Source organism: Ptychodera flava, chromosome 4, assembly GCF_041260155.1.
Source record: "Ptychodera flava strain L36383 chromosome 4, AS_Pfla_20210202, whole genome shotgun sequence".
Taxonomy (NCBI): Eukaryota; Metazoa; Hemichordata; class Enteropneusta; family Ptychoderidae; genus Ptychodera; species Ptychodera flava.
The window spans coordinates 31,638,394-31,651,034 of record NC_091931.1 but is presented as its reverse complement, the minus strand read 5'-3'; the positions used below and the strand labels follow the sequence as shown (position 1 = coordinate 31,651,034).

At 37.9% G+C, this 12,641-nt stretch overlaps 1 protein-coding gene across 2 annotated transcripts in view; it reads right to left on the bottom strand.

Annotated features, from left to right (window-relative positions):
- The window catches only part of LOC139131492 (popeye domain-containing protein 3-like), a 30,515-nt gene extending 26,740 nt beyond the window's left edge, over positions 1-3,775 (bottom strand). Inside the window, exon 1 of one of the 2 annotated variants that reach the window (XM_070697565.1) lies at positions 3,592-3,775. The gene's annotated coding sequence lies outside the window, so the exon portion shown is untranslated. The remainder of the gene's footprint in view (positions 1-3,591) is intronic. The other variant, XM_070697566.1, reaches the window with a different exon arrangement.
- Positions 3,776-12,641: the final 8,866 nt, after the last annotated feature.

Below are 12,641 nucleotides of genomic sequence, written 5' to 3'. Positions count from 1 at the left end.
TTGATACAAAGATTACAGCTTCACTCTGATTTGTCCTAAAGTGACTACGTAATGTAACCTGATTGGTCCATTTAACTCAACTGTGATTGGTCCGCTCAAGGATCCGTGTTCTGCATCAAGCTCGACATGTATTGTCAATGCACATGTTGCATAGCAAATATAAAGAGTCACTCAGTCACGATAGAAGTCTTGTAACAAACAACTAAAAACATATCTTCAAGTGCTCTCCTGTTCACTCAGTACATACCTATGTCTTTAAGTTTAATCATTGATTAATAATGCCTCTGTGTTCACTGAAAACAATGATCCTAATCTGCCCGAGCTTAATTATCCATGTTTTGGACAATTATCACATGTTAATATATGTCCGGACAGTATTAAGAAAGTCATCGCTTCTCTAGACTTGAACAAAGCGAGTGGCCCGGACGGTATCTCCGCCTGCATCATTAAACACTGTACGGATGTTCTTGTTGTTCCCCTCCAAATTTTATTCCAAAAATCCATTTGTCTTGGTCAGTTTCCTTCTCAGTTTAAACAGGCCAATGTTGTCCCCGTGTTTAAATCTGGTGGTCAATCAGCAGTTGAAAATTACCGCCCAATCTCCTTGTTGCCCCTTTTTGCTAAGATCTTCGAGGCAGTTATTGTTCCTCATATCTATCAACATATCAAACCAAATATTTCCATCGACCAGCACGGATTTGTTAAAAACAGATCCACTACAACTAACTTAGTGGATTATACAGATTTCATCTCTGTTTCACTGAACAATAAACAACAGGTAGATTCAATTTACACGGACTTTAGCAAGGCTTTTGACAGTGTCTGTCACACACTTCTCCTGTACAAAGCCGCCAAATTCGGTATATGTGGTAATCTGCACAGTTGGCTGGCTTCTTATCTTCATCTCAGACGACAGAGGGTAGTGTTTGGTAGTTGCTCTTCAAAATGGTACATTGCTTCGTCAGGTGTCCCCCAGGGTTCACTCTTGGGGCCACTACTTTTTGTTATGTTTATTAACGATATTTCACTGTTAGATATTTCTGCAAAGCTCAGCTTGTATGCCGACGATGCCAAGATCTATCGCACCATCACATCCCTCGCTGACTGTGTCATGTTACAGCAAGATCTTGACAAATTTGCACAATGGTGTAACAACTGGAAACTGTCACCTAATATCAGTAAATGTAAATTTATCAGTTTTACACTTAAGAAAAGAATCATTTCCTCTCTTGATTACTCCATCAATGGTACCCCTCTTCAACGGGTCTCTGTTGTCAAGGATTTGGGCATTTACCTTACTTCCAACCTTAATTATTCTTTTCACATCAATAACATTGTTTCTAGAGCCTTCAAATCTCTTGGTTTTATTAAGCGTCTCTGCCAGCCATTCAATGACATTTCAGCAATTATTTCTCTGTATTTTGTTTATGTAAGATCTATTCTAGAGTATGGCTCTGTTGTGTGGTCACCCCACCAGAAGGGCCGGTCAGAAAAAATCGAGAGAGTACAAATTAAATTTGTGAAATACATTTGTCGCAAACTCAATGTTCACTGCAGTAAATCCAGCTACCCATTTTATTGCAGAATTCTGAACATTCCTAAGTTACACAATAGAAGACTAACCCTTGACATGTGCTTTTTGTACAAAATAATTCATTCACATTATGATGCTCCAGATATTCTAAATCAAATCTGCTTTTATGCCCCCAGTAGAAATTTACGCAGGAAACCCCTTTTAAACCAGACTTGTGTTCTGTTAATTGCAGAAAATTCTCGACAGTGCCCAGATGCATGTCTGTTTTAATGATATCTCTTTTAAATGTAATATAGATATTTTTTCTACGCTGTGTAGTTTTAAAACTATTTTATCCAGTCATTTTAACAGTTCTCCTTTTTGATTCGTGTATGTTTTTTTTTTCAATTTAATGTATCGTGCTACTTTTATGGTTGTCTTGTACATTTGTCTTGTGATTGTGTGACTTTTTTGTTTCGCAGATCTGTTAGTGGGTTTGCCCGTTGATCTGTGTATCAAATAAATAAAATAAAATAAATAATGGCAATACTCTCAACGGTCTGTATGTGATTTACTATGATTTACTATGATTGCCATGGAAAAAAAAAGCCATGGCAAGAAAGGGAAGGAAGCCTTAAAGGCTTATATAATCCCTCATTCTGTTAATATGCTGGTCCAGTCTTATTTTAAAGTCACACACAGTTTTGGCTTGAATAACATGCTCAGGTAAGTCATTCCAGTGGGATACAGTCCGTTGAGTGAAAAAATATTTCCTAGTGTCCAATCTGACGGTTGATAAATGTGACTAGATCATGCATCCATTTGTGCACGTGGCTGGTCCTCTTTTAAGACGCGTCTCGCGCCATCTCAGATTGCGCCTTCCAGCCCATCATGAACTACACCTTGGCTTTTTAGTTCATCCTAAGTAGCCTTCTCCATTAATCACTCAAATTGCAACACCGGTCGAGACTGTGACGGCAACAAGGTTGTCTGTGGCGCCATATACCCAGCTCCGATCGAAGGCTATTTTCATGATTACGTAAAAAACCAAAATTGATCACGGCGATGTAATTGATAATGCCCCGACAACAATTTATTATCTTGTGCTGACAACAGGAGACACCATGTCGTGAAAAAAGACATGAAGCTACAAAACACGTTTCCTAACATGGACGCAGATTGTCTGTAAACCCTGCAGGACTTTTTATAAAAGCCATGGGAATAAACGTTATCGATCGCACGACAATATAACTAAGCTTATACACTATTCTAAATTAATATTCCGGGATTACGGGTTCCTTCACATCCCCTTAATATATTAAATTAAATACGAGATATTCATGAGCCACAAATGCGTTCACTAAAGTGATTATCTATTTCAAATGTAAAAGTAGATAAAATTGTTTTCGATAACAAATGTTAGCGTACAGCGACGCCGTAGCATGGAACGTTGGCACATATCTGTCGATTTAACATACGATGAACTATAGTGTAATGAAATACATTCAAATAATAACCATCCGGTTTAACTGTTGAATCTCGGGAACATTAATACGTTAACGGGTTTTTATTTATTATTGATTCCGAGAACGAATACGTCTCCGTGGAGTTTTGGAATAGCAAGCCACGAGGCATGCCGACTCACAAGGGTACACAAGACAAACTTAAATCAGCATTGTCACTACAGAAAGGAAGTCAAACACACACACACACACACACACACACTCTCTCTCTCTCTCTCTCTCTCTCTCTCTCTCTCTCTCTCTCTCTCAATAATTGTTTTGTTATACACTCGATATCACACCTAAAGAACTGGAATTAATACAACAAGGCTCGAGATAGAATACAAACTATGTGACGTATAGCGGTCGCAGTGTGAAAACTACAAGCCATCGGAAAATAGCTGTCCCATATATTTATCATTCCTCTCGAATTCGTACAAGAATATACCTTCACACGCACCGATACATTTACACATGTACGCAGGGACTGTATATGCAAACACAGGCGGGGCTTTTCAGAACCCACACTTGTGCCTACACGACAACCGCATACGAAGCGATGAGCATTGTTCCTACCTTTCAGGAACACCTTCGAGATCTCAGTGTCTCCTTCTTCACAGTGGTAGACCTTCCTCAAAGAATTGCTTGTAAGGTTAGTTTGATGGAATGCACTTCACTCTACACGGACAATAGCGATGAGAAGAATGCGCAGACACACTCAGAGATCGCCATTTTCGTTTTCAGTATGCCAGAAAACGATGCTTCTCGTGACGTTCACAGAATGGTCGCTAGAGGGCGTAGAATGACAAAAACCGAAGGAGCGGTACGATGAACTTGCAAATCTGGAGAAATAATTTACCTAAAAATTTAAAGTGGAATGCGCTTTTGGGAAATAATTTTACAACACTTTGTTGATCTGCTACCTGTGTTACCCAATTGTGACGACTCATTTTAAGCGCGTGCAGAAAAATGAAGCCTTCTGTAAAACTAAATTTTCCCCAAAAAGTTAACAGGAGGGTATTGAGGTCATTTTAAAATTCAAATATCTGTAAACTTTAAGTAGATTGTTTCTTCAATCCAATACTTTGCATGGTTCTTCTTGATGTTTGTTCTTAATTATAGAAGAAAGTGATTAAATGTCTCATGCAGGAAATGTTGAGAAAATATTGAAACTTTCTTCTTTGAGACATGTATTGCCACAACAAATTCTTGCCAAAGAACCATAAAAAAAAACGTTAGAACTTACATCAGTTCCCCCTAATACGATATATCAAATGTAGTATTGATATTATGTATCAATCTTTCAAAGTCCGAAGGCTGACATTAAAATCTTATTTCCTGAAGATCCTTCATTCCTCACCTCCATCTGCTATTTAGCTTCTGAGAAGTTTGTAATCTTCCATTTGCACAAAACAAAAGTTGATGAGTTTGCCAAATTGTCGCTGGCGGCGCCAAGCAAGCTCTCCAGCATGTGCAACCATGGGTGTAAAAAGGAGATGCATCTTTTTCAGTTCATTGAAAGTCCCAATTTTGCCGAACAATAATTTTAATGAAATTTCTAGTTCCAACTGAAATTTGAAAGGAATAATACAAAGCGATATACTGTGTTTGTTATGTTTTTAAAGCGGCAAACCAAAACAGGGACGAGTGGACGACTGTTTTCTTTGAATTGATAAGAAGATTCGCCTCTCACTATGTGAAATTTAAGTGAACGCCCTTCGAAACCAATGTCCGGAGTTTAAGGCTGTGGACCATTCATTTTCCATCACCTGAAGTAACACAAAGACCCGATTTTTACACGAACATCTCTCCGAACATGGATCTGAACTTATTCCGATGTGGCGCCGCTCCAATGCTCGCCTAAGGGACTGGTCAGTTTCTTCAGCCTGGGGGGGGGGGCGGTGGATTCATGGGGGGGGTCACCCTGTTTTTGACTTTGGTGATGGGGGGGGTCACCTTGTTTTTGAAATGCCCAATAGGGGGGGGGGGTCAGTGTGTTTTTGAATTTTGACACAGGCTCATCATTGCCTAAAATGCTAGTGTCAGCCACAAATTTCATTATTCAGTTGTATTTTTCGGCGCGCCCTTCGGGCGCGTAACTTTAATAATCAGTCATATTTTTCAGCACACCCAACTTAAACATATCAAGCATACATACATCAGAGATATCTGTATGTTCAATATTTTTCAGCGTGCTCTTCAAGCTCATTACTTTAATATATATATGACATTTTTCAGCATGCCGTTCAGGTGCATGACTTTAATATACAAGGCATATATATCAGAGATATCAGGATGTTTCATATATTTCGGCGCGCCCTTTGGGCGCCATACTTTAATAAATCAGAGATATCTTGATGTTTGCTAAGTGAAAGTGTACCATTATGAAATCTGCATTTCATATAAAAGGATGACAAATTTTCTGATACTTTTCTGTTCTCTCTATGAGAATTCAGTATGAGAAAGCAACATGCACAAATATTTCACAATATATATTTGATACAGTGACTTATTTTAGAGATAGAAAAATGACAAGATATCTTTCCTTCTCATTGATGCAATTATTTTCCTTTGTGTCACAGGTTTTCTGTAGAAAGATGCTTTTTTATGAACAAATTAACAGTTAAAAAGGCAGTTTTTGTCATTATTAGCTGCGCTTTTATGGTTTCAATGTTACAAGAAAAGGTCCTCTCAGACACTGTACACATCAGATTTGGCTAAAAAAGTTCTCTAAGGCTCCTCAGGAGATTTAATTGGATGGTTGGCAAGTCTTTACACCCATCAAAGTTTTTGATTCACTGCTTTTTCCTCTTTGATATTAATGATTGACATCCATTTCTGTACAACAGTTCAGGACATCTGGTTAAGCATAGAAAGTGTGAAATACATTCAAAGCTCATTCAAAATACAGCTCATTCAAAATGTACTGTATTCAAACTTTAAGATTGACACTTTGAAATTCCTATCTTACAACTGACATGTCAACAATTTCATTAAAACATAGAATGACTATTTAAAATATAAATATATGTAAAATGTAAAATATAATATATATATATATATATATATATATATATATATATTATATATATATATATATATATATATATATATATATATATATATAATTTTTTGTCCACCTTTTGCTTTACCTATGTCGCGCGCCGGGGGGGGGTCACCCTGTTTTCAAAATTTGGCATAGGGGGGTCAGCCACTTTTTGACGTCGGCAAAAAATAATCCACCGCCCCCCCCCCCCCAGGCCGAAGAAACTGACCAGTCCCTAATAGCAAAGGCATACATAACACACGTACTTTATTCGGTACTTGAACACACTCACGTCGGAGTTGTTGTTATCAGTTGATCAGCATACATCGCCCCGTGTATTGAGCAAAACTCCCGGCGGTATAAGACATAAAAAAGCACACATAGGTCAATGCAGTGACTGCTCTAGCTCGCATAGCACGTTATCATCACTTGCCGCCATGTTTTATGATATGCCATTAAAAGATCCATTTATTAATTACCGTGTATGGATAAAAGTCTTCTTGCCAATGAAAATTTGACAAAACATGGATGAGAAGATGGAAAATAAATGTCGCCATCCGGAAAGAATTCGTAAAAGAGACGATAAGGTATAAAACGTGGGGCGATAATGTTGTTATGAGCGGTGTCGCCTTTCCACGAATGATACTGTTGCTATGGCAACTCTTTGTGTTAAGGAGGTGGAAGCTGGTGCTGGAAACAGTGACGTCACGATTCATGCTGGAAATAATAGGGGAAATTATCACGAAAAGGTCGCATAATTACATTTTGCTTTTCCTCGTGCAGCTGATAATTTTCAATGTATTGAAAACCTACCCAACCTAGTTCAGTGATGCTGTCGGCAAATCTGGACTGACTATAAGAAGCAGTGCAGTCTATGGGCAGATGGTAGATGGTAAGCTTAGTATAGAATGTCTTCAACTTGTCATGGTTGGCAAATTAGGCCATGTCCGAATCAAATGACAGTCAAAAGTTTACTTCAATATATGTGATGCGGTAAGGATGAGCTATGTCAAAACAGCTGTAAATTGCATTTTGTATCATTGTGAATGCGTATTAATGGGTGCCATGGTAACATCATTTCTGAAAAGCTGTCTGAGTATCTATCTATCTATCTATATATCTATCTATCTATCTATCTAGCTATCTATCTATGCATCTATGTATCTATGTGTATGTACATATCTATCTATCTATCTGTCAGTGTATGGACATACGTGTATATATGTTTGTGTGCGTGCATATGATGTAGGTGTACATGCGTACAGGCATTGATGTCCTTTTGTTTACCTCAAATCCATCTAACTCTATGTAGTTTTAGGCAAAGCTTAGCATGGATCTCTGTATCTGAGTCCTGTCTTTGAGCACGGTCTCAATTCAGAGCTTAGCGGCAGAAAACTTCACTAGAAAGCCCCGATCTGTGAATGTAGTTTGATCCACTAGTGTGGCTCCAGAGGGTTATAAGAGGGGCGCTATAGCCCGAATAAAGACCAGGCAATAGGTAATAACGCTAAAAATATGCGTATGCTGCTCCCCGATATTATTTTAATGTACATTGATTTTTGCACCGTGAGAAGTTTACCGGGCAAGTTATGAACAGCGGTCATGGTGGTGCCAGTTGTCCCCAATAATTATAGAAAAGAAGATGTCCGTAGCATCCGAATGACGTCCCTGATTCTATTGTCGTCAGTAAACGAGTTCCTGCCCTGTTTGAACACGAAATCGTGGTTTATTTGCTGTTGTTTCGGAGGATCGTCGCTCACCCCCCTCTGACTATCCGCCATCTTTTGCAAGCTGCAGACGACAATGGTCATATTATCGGGTAATTTCCATAGAGTTTAAAACATACCATCTGACGTCACTTTTTCTGAACCAGTAAGCACTAGCTTTGTCTATTATTGTCTCGTCACGTGATCATTTGTTCTGGCGAATTGCGACACAAATCATAACTGCAAGTTCACGTGATCAAAGTGACGTTTCTGGACAAGAAAAAATCCCTCTTAGGGAGCCGTCATTATTTACGGCCGGGGGGAGGGGTCCGGAGGAATTTCATCGGAAACTCAAAAATTTCGAGTAACCCCCTGAAAAGCATGATGAATTTGAGTAACCCCCCTTTCTAACACAGAAATTTTGACTGACCCCCCCCCCTCCACTTAGAAAAGTTAAATATCAATACAGTTATTTGTAAAATTTAAAAAAAATAAAGCAATAGTAAAGACCTTTCAAATCCTGATGTACCCTGCTAGATTATCATCGTTTATCTCATGGTGGTTGAAAAAGGTGAAATCAACGAAATGAAATTCAAAGTCACAACAAAATAAAGATATAAGCTCACGCGATAACCAGTATCCAACCATATAGTATTGTTTATATGTAATTTGGATGGGTATCATGACAGGGTTTTCACTGGGATATCTGACTGGGTAGAATTTGAAAGTACAGGGGAGAACACGCTACGGGCTGGGGGAGTGTCAGAGGGGAGCGTCCCCTATCTTGCAGGGAAAATTTTGAGAGAGTGATGTGTACAACGGTGCAGTCTGGCGCAATCTGACAGGTGTTTTTAATTTTTTTCACTGAGTAAAACACCCCAAGGAGGAGAGCACGAAAATTTTGGGAAATTGATGTATGTAATGGTGCAATCTGAGAGGTGTTTTAATTTATTTTGCGCTCTGTAAATCTGTAAAACTGTTTGAAGATTACATTGAACACTAATATTTTTATTTTTATTTTAGTCACAATATTCAACAACCAAACAATGACGACACATTTTGTAAAAAACAGTTCTCAGTCAGCCAGAGATTGAAGACCAAAGAATATGTAGGAATGGAAAATCTGAGACCTTCTTGTGTCATTTGCAAAATCTTACATTTCTGTAAACGATATTAGAGGACCATCAGTCAGAGTCAGTATTTTTTATCCATTCATTATTTGTTTACAACCTCGCTAGCCGTGCAATTTCTCCAGCTGCCAGCTTCTAATGAAAAGCCTGAATACGGTATAGTTAAATGTCAAAATGTTTATTGTACTTATTATTAAGTCAATTAAAATATGTTTCTGTGATTATAAAGGATGAATTCACAACATTCAGTTTTGTCCTAGATCCTGTGACAAATTTGAGTAATTGGTGTGCGCAATGGTGCAGTCTGGTGCAATCTGAGAGTTGTTTTCAACATGTTTTTTACTTGTAGAACTGTTAGAACACCGCACATTCCTCCGAACCCAAAGGCCGTAAATAGTGATGGCTCCCTTACCTTAGCATTTTAAATGCACTCTGCATACGAACAGTATACCTTACAGGACTGCCTGCGGGTACAAACTAAATAAAAAACTGATTTGCAGAATAGACCATGGTGGCCTATGAATTCACTGAGGCGAGGGTGGTGAAATGACTGATATATACATTGGCAAAATAAACTTAAAATAATTCAGTATTTATTATGAAATAACTTGTCTGCATATTTGCCCTGTTTCCCGTTAAACGGCAGTTTCATATTTTAAATATGCAAAATGTGATGAAACGCTAAGTTTATGACTTTAGTATTTGCCACAGTAGTACCTGTTGCTGTCGCCATTACAAGGACGACTCAAGCAAAAGATATGGCGAAAAATCGCTCAACTTCGTCGACATGTGTAGATTTATGTAACTTGGTTCGCATTAAAGGTTAAACACATGCATGTGCGCCTATTATGACGATTGGGATGCATTTTCTTCGTGTGACAGTTTTCATAATTCTTACTTTGATGCCAACAGTCAATAACTGACCCCGTAATTGTAGACAGATCGTGAAAACTTGAATGAAAGCAAGGATGACTTCAGGACGCGACCCTGAGTCACCTTCGTCTCATGACCCTTTCCAAGCGTGAGTCGATGCGCTGCTCAGGTGTCCGTGAGGGACACCATTGTATGGAGTCAGCGCGCCATTACACTGCACAAGCAGTCAATATTTGACCCTATACGCTCACTGAGGTCAGAAAACGCCTGCACTCACCTGCTCAGATTGCAAGAGTGACAGTTAAGATCATTCCATTTTTGAGACAAAAAATTTAGTGGGCCACGGAAATGCAAACTTCTCCGATAAAGTTGTCTGTTTTTATCGATTTTGCGAGATCCTTGCAAGGTCAATTATCGACCGCTTGTATTGAAGTAAAATGTTAACAGATGTACAAAAAGACGGTGCTGTAGAGTAGTTTGCGCCCCGAGACTGAAGTTATAAACTTTTGACTCAGTCTTAATTTCTAGGGTACCTTGAAACAGTTCTCTTTAAAATAAAGGAAAAGCAGAGGTCGCCACGCAAATTTTGATAATGGAAACAAAATGCCAAAAAATTACTGATATTTAAAATTCAAAATAGCTGTTATTCCTGTATTAAAGAGTACATTTTCACAAAACCAACTTGGAGAAAAGTGTACATGCTCAACCACACAAGTTTCAACATAACTGAACAAAAGCAGCGTACCTGAAAAGTACTGTACAAAATTTAGATTCCGAATATTTGTTGCCGGGACACACTCCGCCAACCGAATCATGCACGATCTTTTCAAAATAAGTAGCATTTATAGATAGGATAACCTAGAAAATGTATACTCAAAATAGTGTGCATTCACTGGATGTTTTTCTCATCGCTTCTTGCTTGAATGTCTCGAAACTTTCAGCCTTTCTTCAGTATACAATTTTGACTTTGACGTCTATCTATTTAACAGAATTGTTGTATTATTTAAAGTGTGTAAACTTAAGTAGGTAAGAACCCTTGTTATGCGTTACCATAGGAAATCATCCAAAACGCGGTTTAAGAATTTTGCATTAAGGGTTTGCCTTTACAGTAATCGTTGCAAGACAGGTTTTCAGTGATGCATGAGGCGGTACGGTAGCAACGTCGCATTGTCAAAGCTGAGGATCCCCCAACGCCATGTACAAAGAACCAATATCTACACTTATTTATTAATTAACTTATTTATTTATTTATTTATTTATTTATTTATTCATTTATTTATTTATTTATTTATTTATTTATTTATTTACATGATTCAGGGCTAACAAAATGATCATGAAATACAAATGCAGTGAAATGCATAAATATACATAAAGCATGATGAAAGCGTATATTTTTCCCATATATATAATACAGTACCTCCTTAGTATGTAAGAGACTGCAAATCATTATTCAGCTATAAGAGAACATTTTTCTTGACAAAATCTCTCAACAAAATCTTATATTTGCGTTTATAACATACAAATTTTACCCTTGATATTTCAACTATTCCAAACTTTTGTTGCTCGATAACTAAAACTTGTCTCAATATCGTTCAAATAGCATCTTGGGGCATAAACATTAAATTTAGATGTGGAAGTGTACGATATACGTTTATCTTACTTTGTTGGGGATAAACAAATTCAAAGGTAACCAAAGGCATTATTTGACAAACATTTGTAAACTGTAACAGCAAGAAAATTACAAAATCGTTGCCTGACCAATAAGACATCAATAACAGTGAAAAGATCTGCTGATGGAAAATCACAAGGAAATTCAAATAATAACATAAATAACACGTAACATTCTTTTCTGCGGAATAAAAACCCTATCCAGATTGTATTCAGTCATGTTTTGGTTAAGTGTTATTACATATTGGGTTAGTATTACATATTAGGTTCAGTGTTAATACATATTGGGTTAGTATTACATATTGGGTAAGTATTACATATTAGGTTCAGTGTTAATACATATTGGGTTAGTATTACATATTGGGTTAATTGTTATTACATATTGGGTTAGTATCATATATGGGGTTAAGTGTTATTACAAATTGGGTTCAGTGTTATTACATATTTTGTTAGCATTACATACTTGGTTAATTATTACACATCGGGGTGATCCAATACCAATACAAATCCACTGCAAATTTTGACGATTCGAACACACTTTAAAAAATGACCACCCTTGACATTGAGTCAGATCGGCCTGACCTACTTCATTGAGACTCTTTCTACCAAGAAAGGTCGCCAAAGGTGGGGATGATGTACAACGACGACTGACTGATGCAATCCTGTTTACTGTGCCCCCCCCCCCCCCCCCCCGCCAAAGGGCTGCGCAATGATTTGGTGTAAGAGCGGGAAGATATAGAGTAATCGATGCGTTTTGTGAACGCCCGTTGATAGTCTCATTTTAGATGAAGGCGCTCGTCTACTTAGACTGCGGATCGTCCTAGGACGTACCTAATATGATGCAGGGACCGATTATATGGTTAGTGTGACCTATACGAATTCTGTTGAGGGGGATTAGTATGCCTACATGCGTTTACAGGCGAGCCAGGCTTTGTTTCGCTGTAGTTGGAGATAATTAGAATGTGATACAGGGCACATTTTTTTCTACTTGTTACCGACCAACCAATGATATCACATGTGAATTATTCTGTGACGCATTTGTGGTGTTTTCACTGTAACTGTGGAAACAAGGTAAGTCTTTTGAGGGTGTATTAATTAAAGGAGGATGATGATTTATTAAAAAACTATTACAAGTGTCTGTAAATACCTGTCTGCAAATATTATGTGACAGAAAATGCAGCGAAGCAGGCATTTGTATCGATT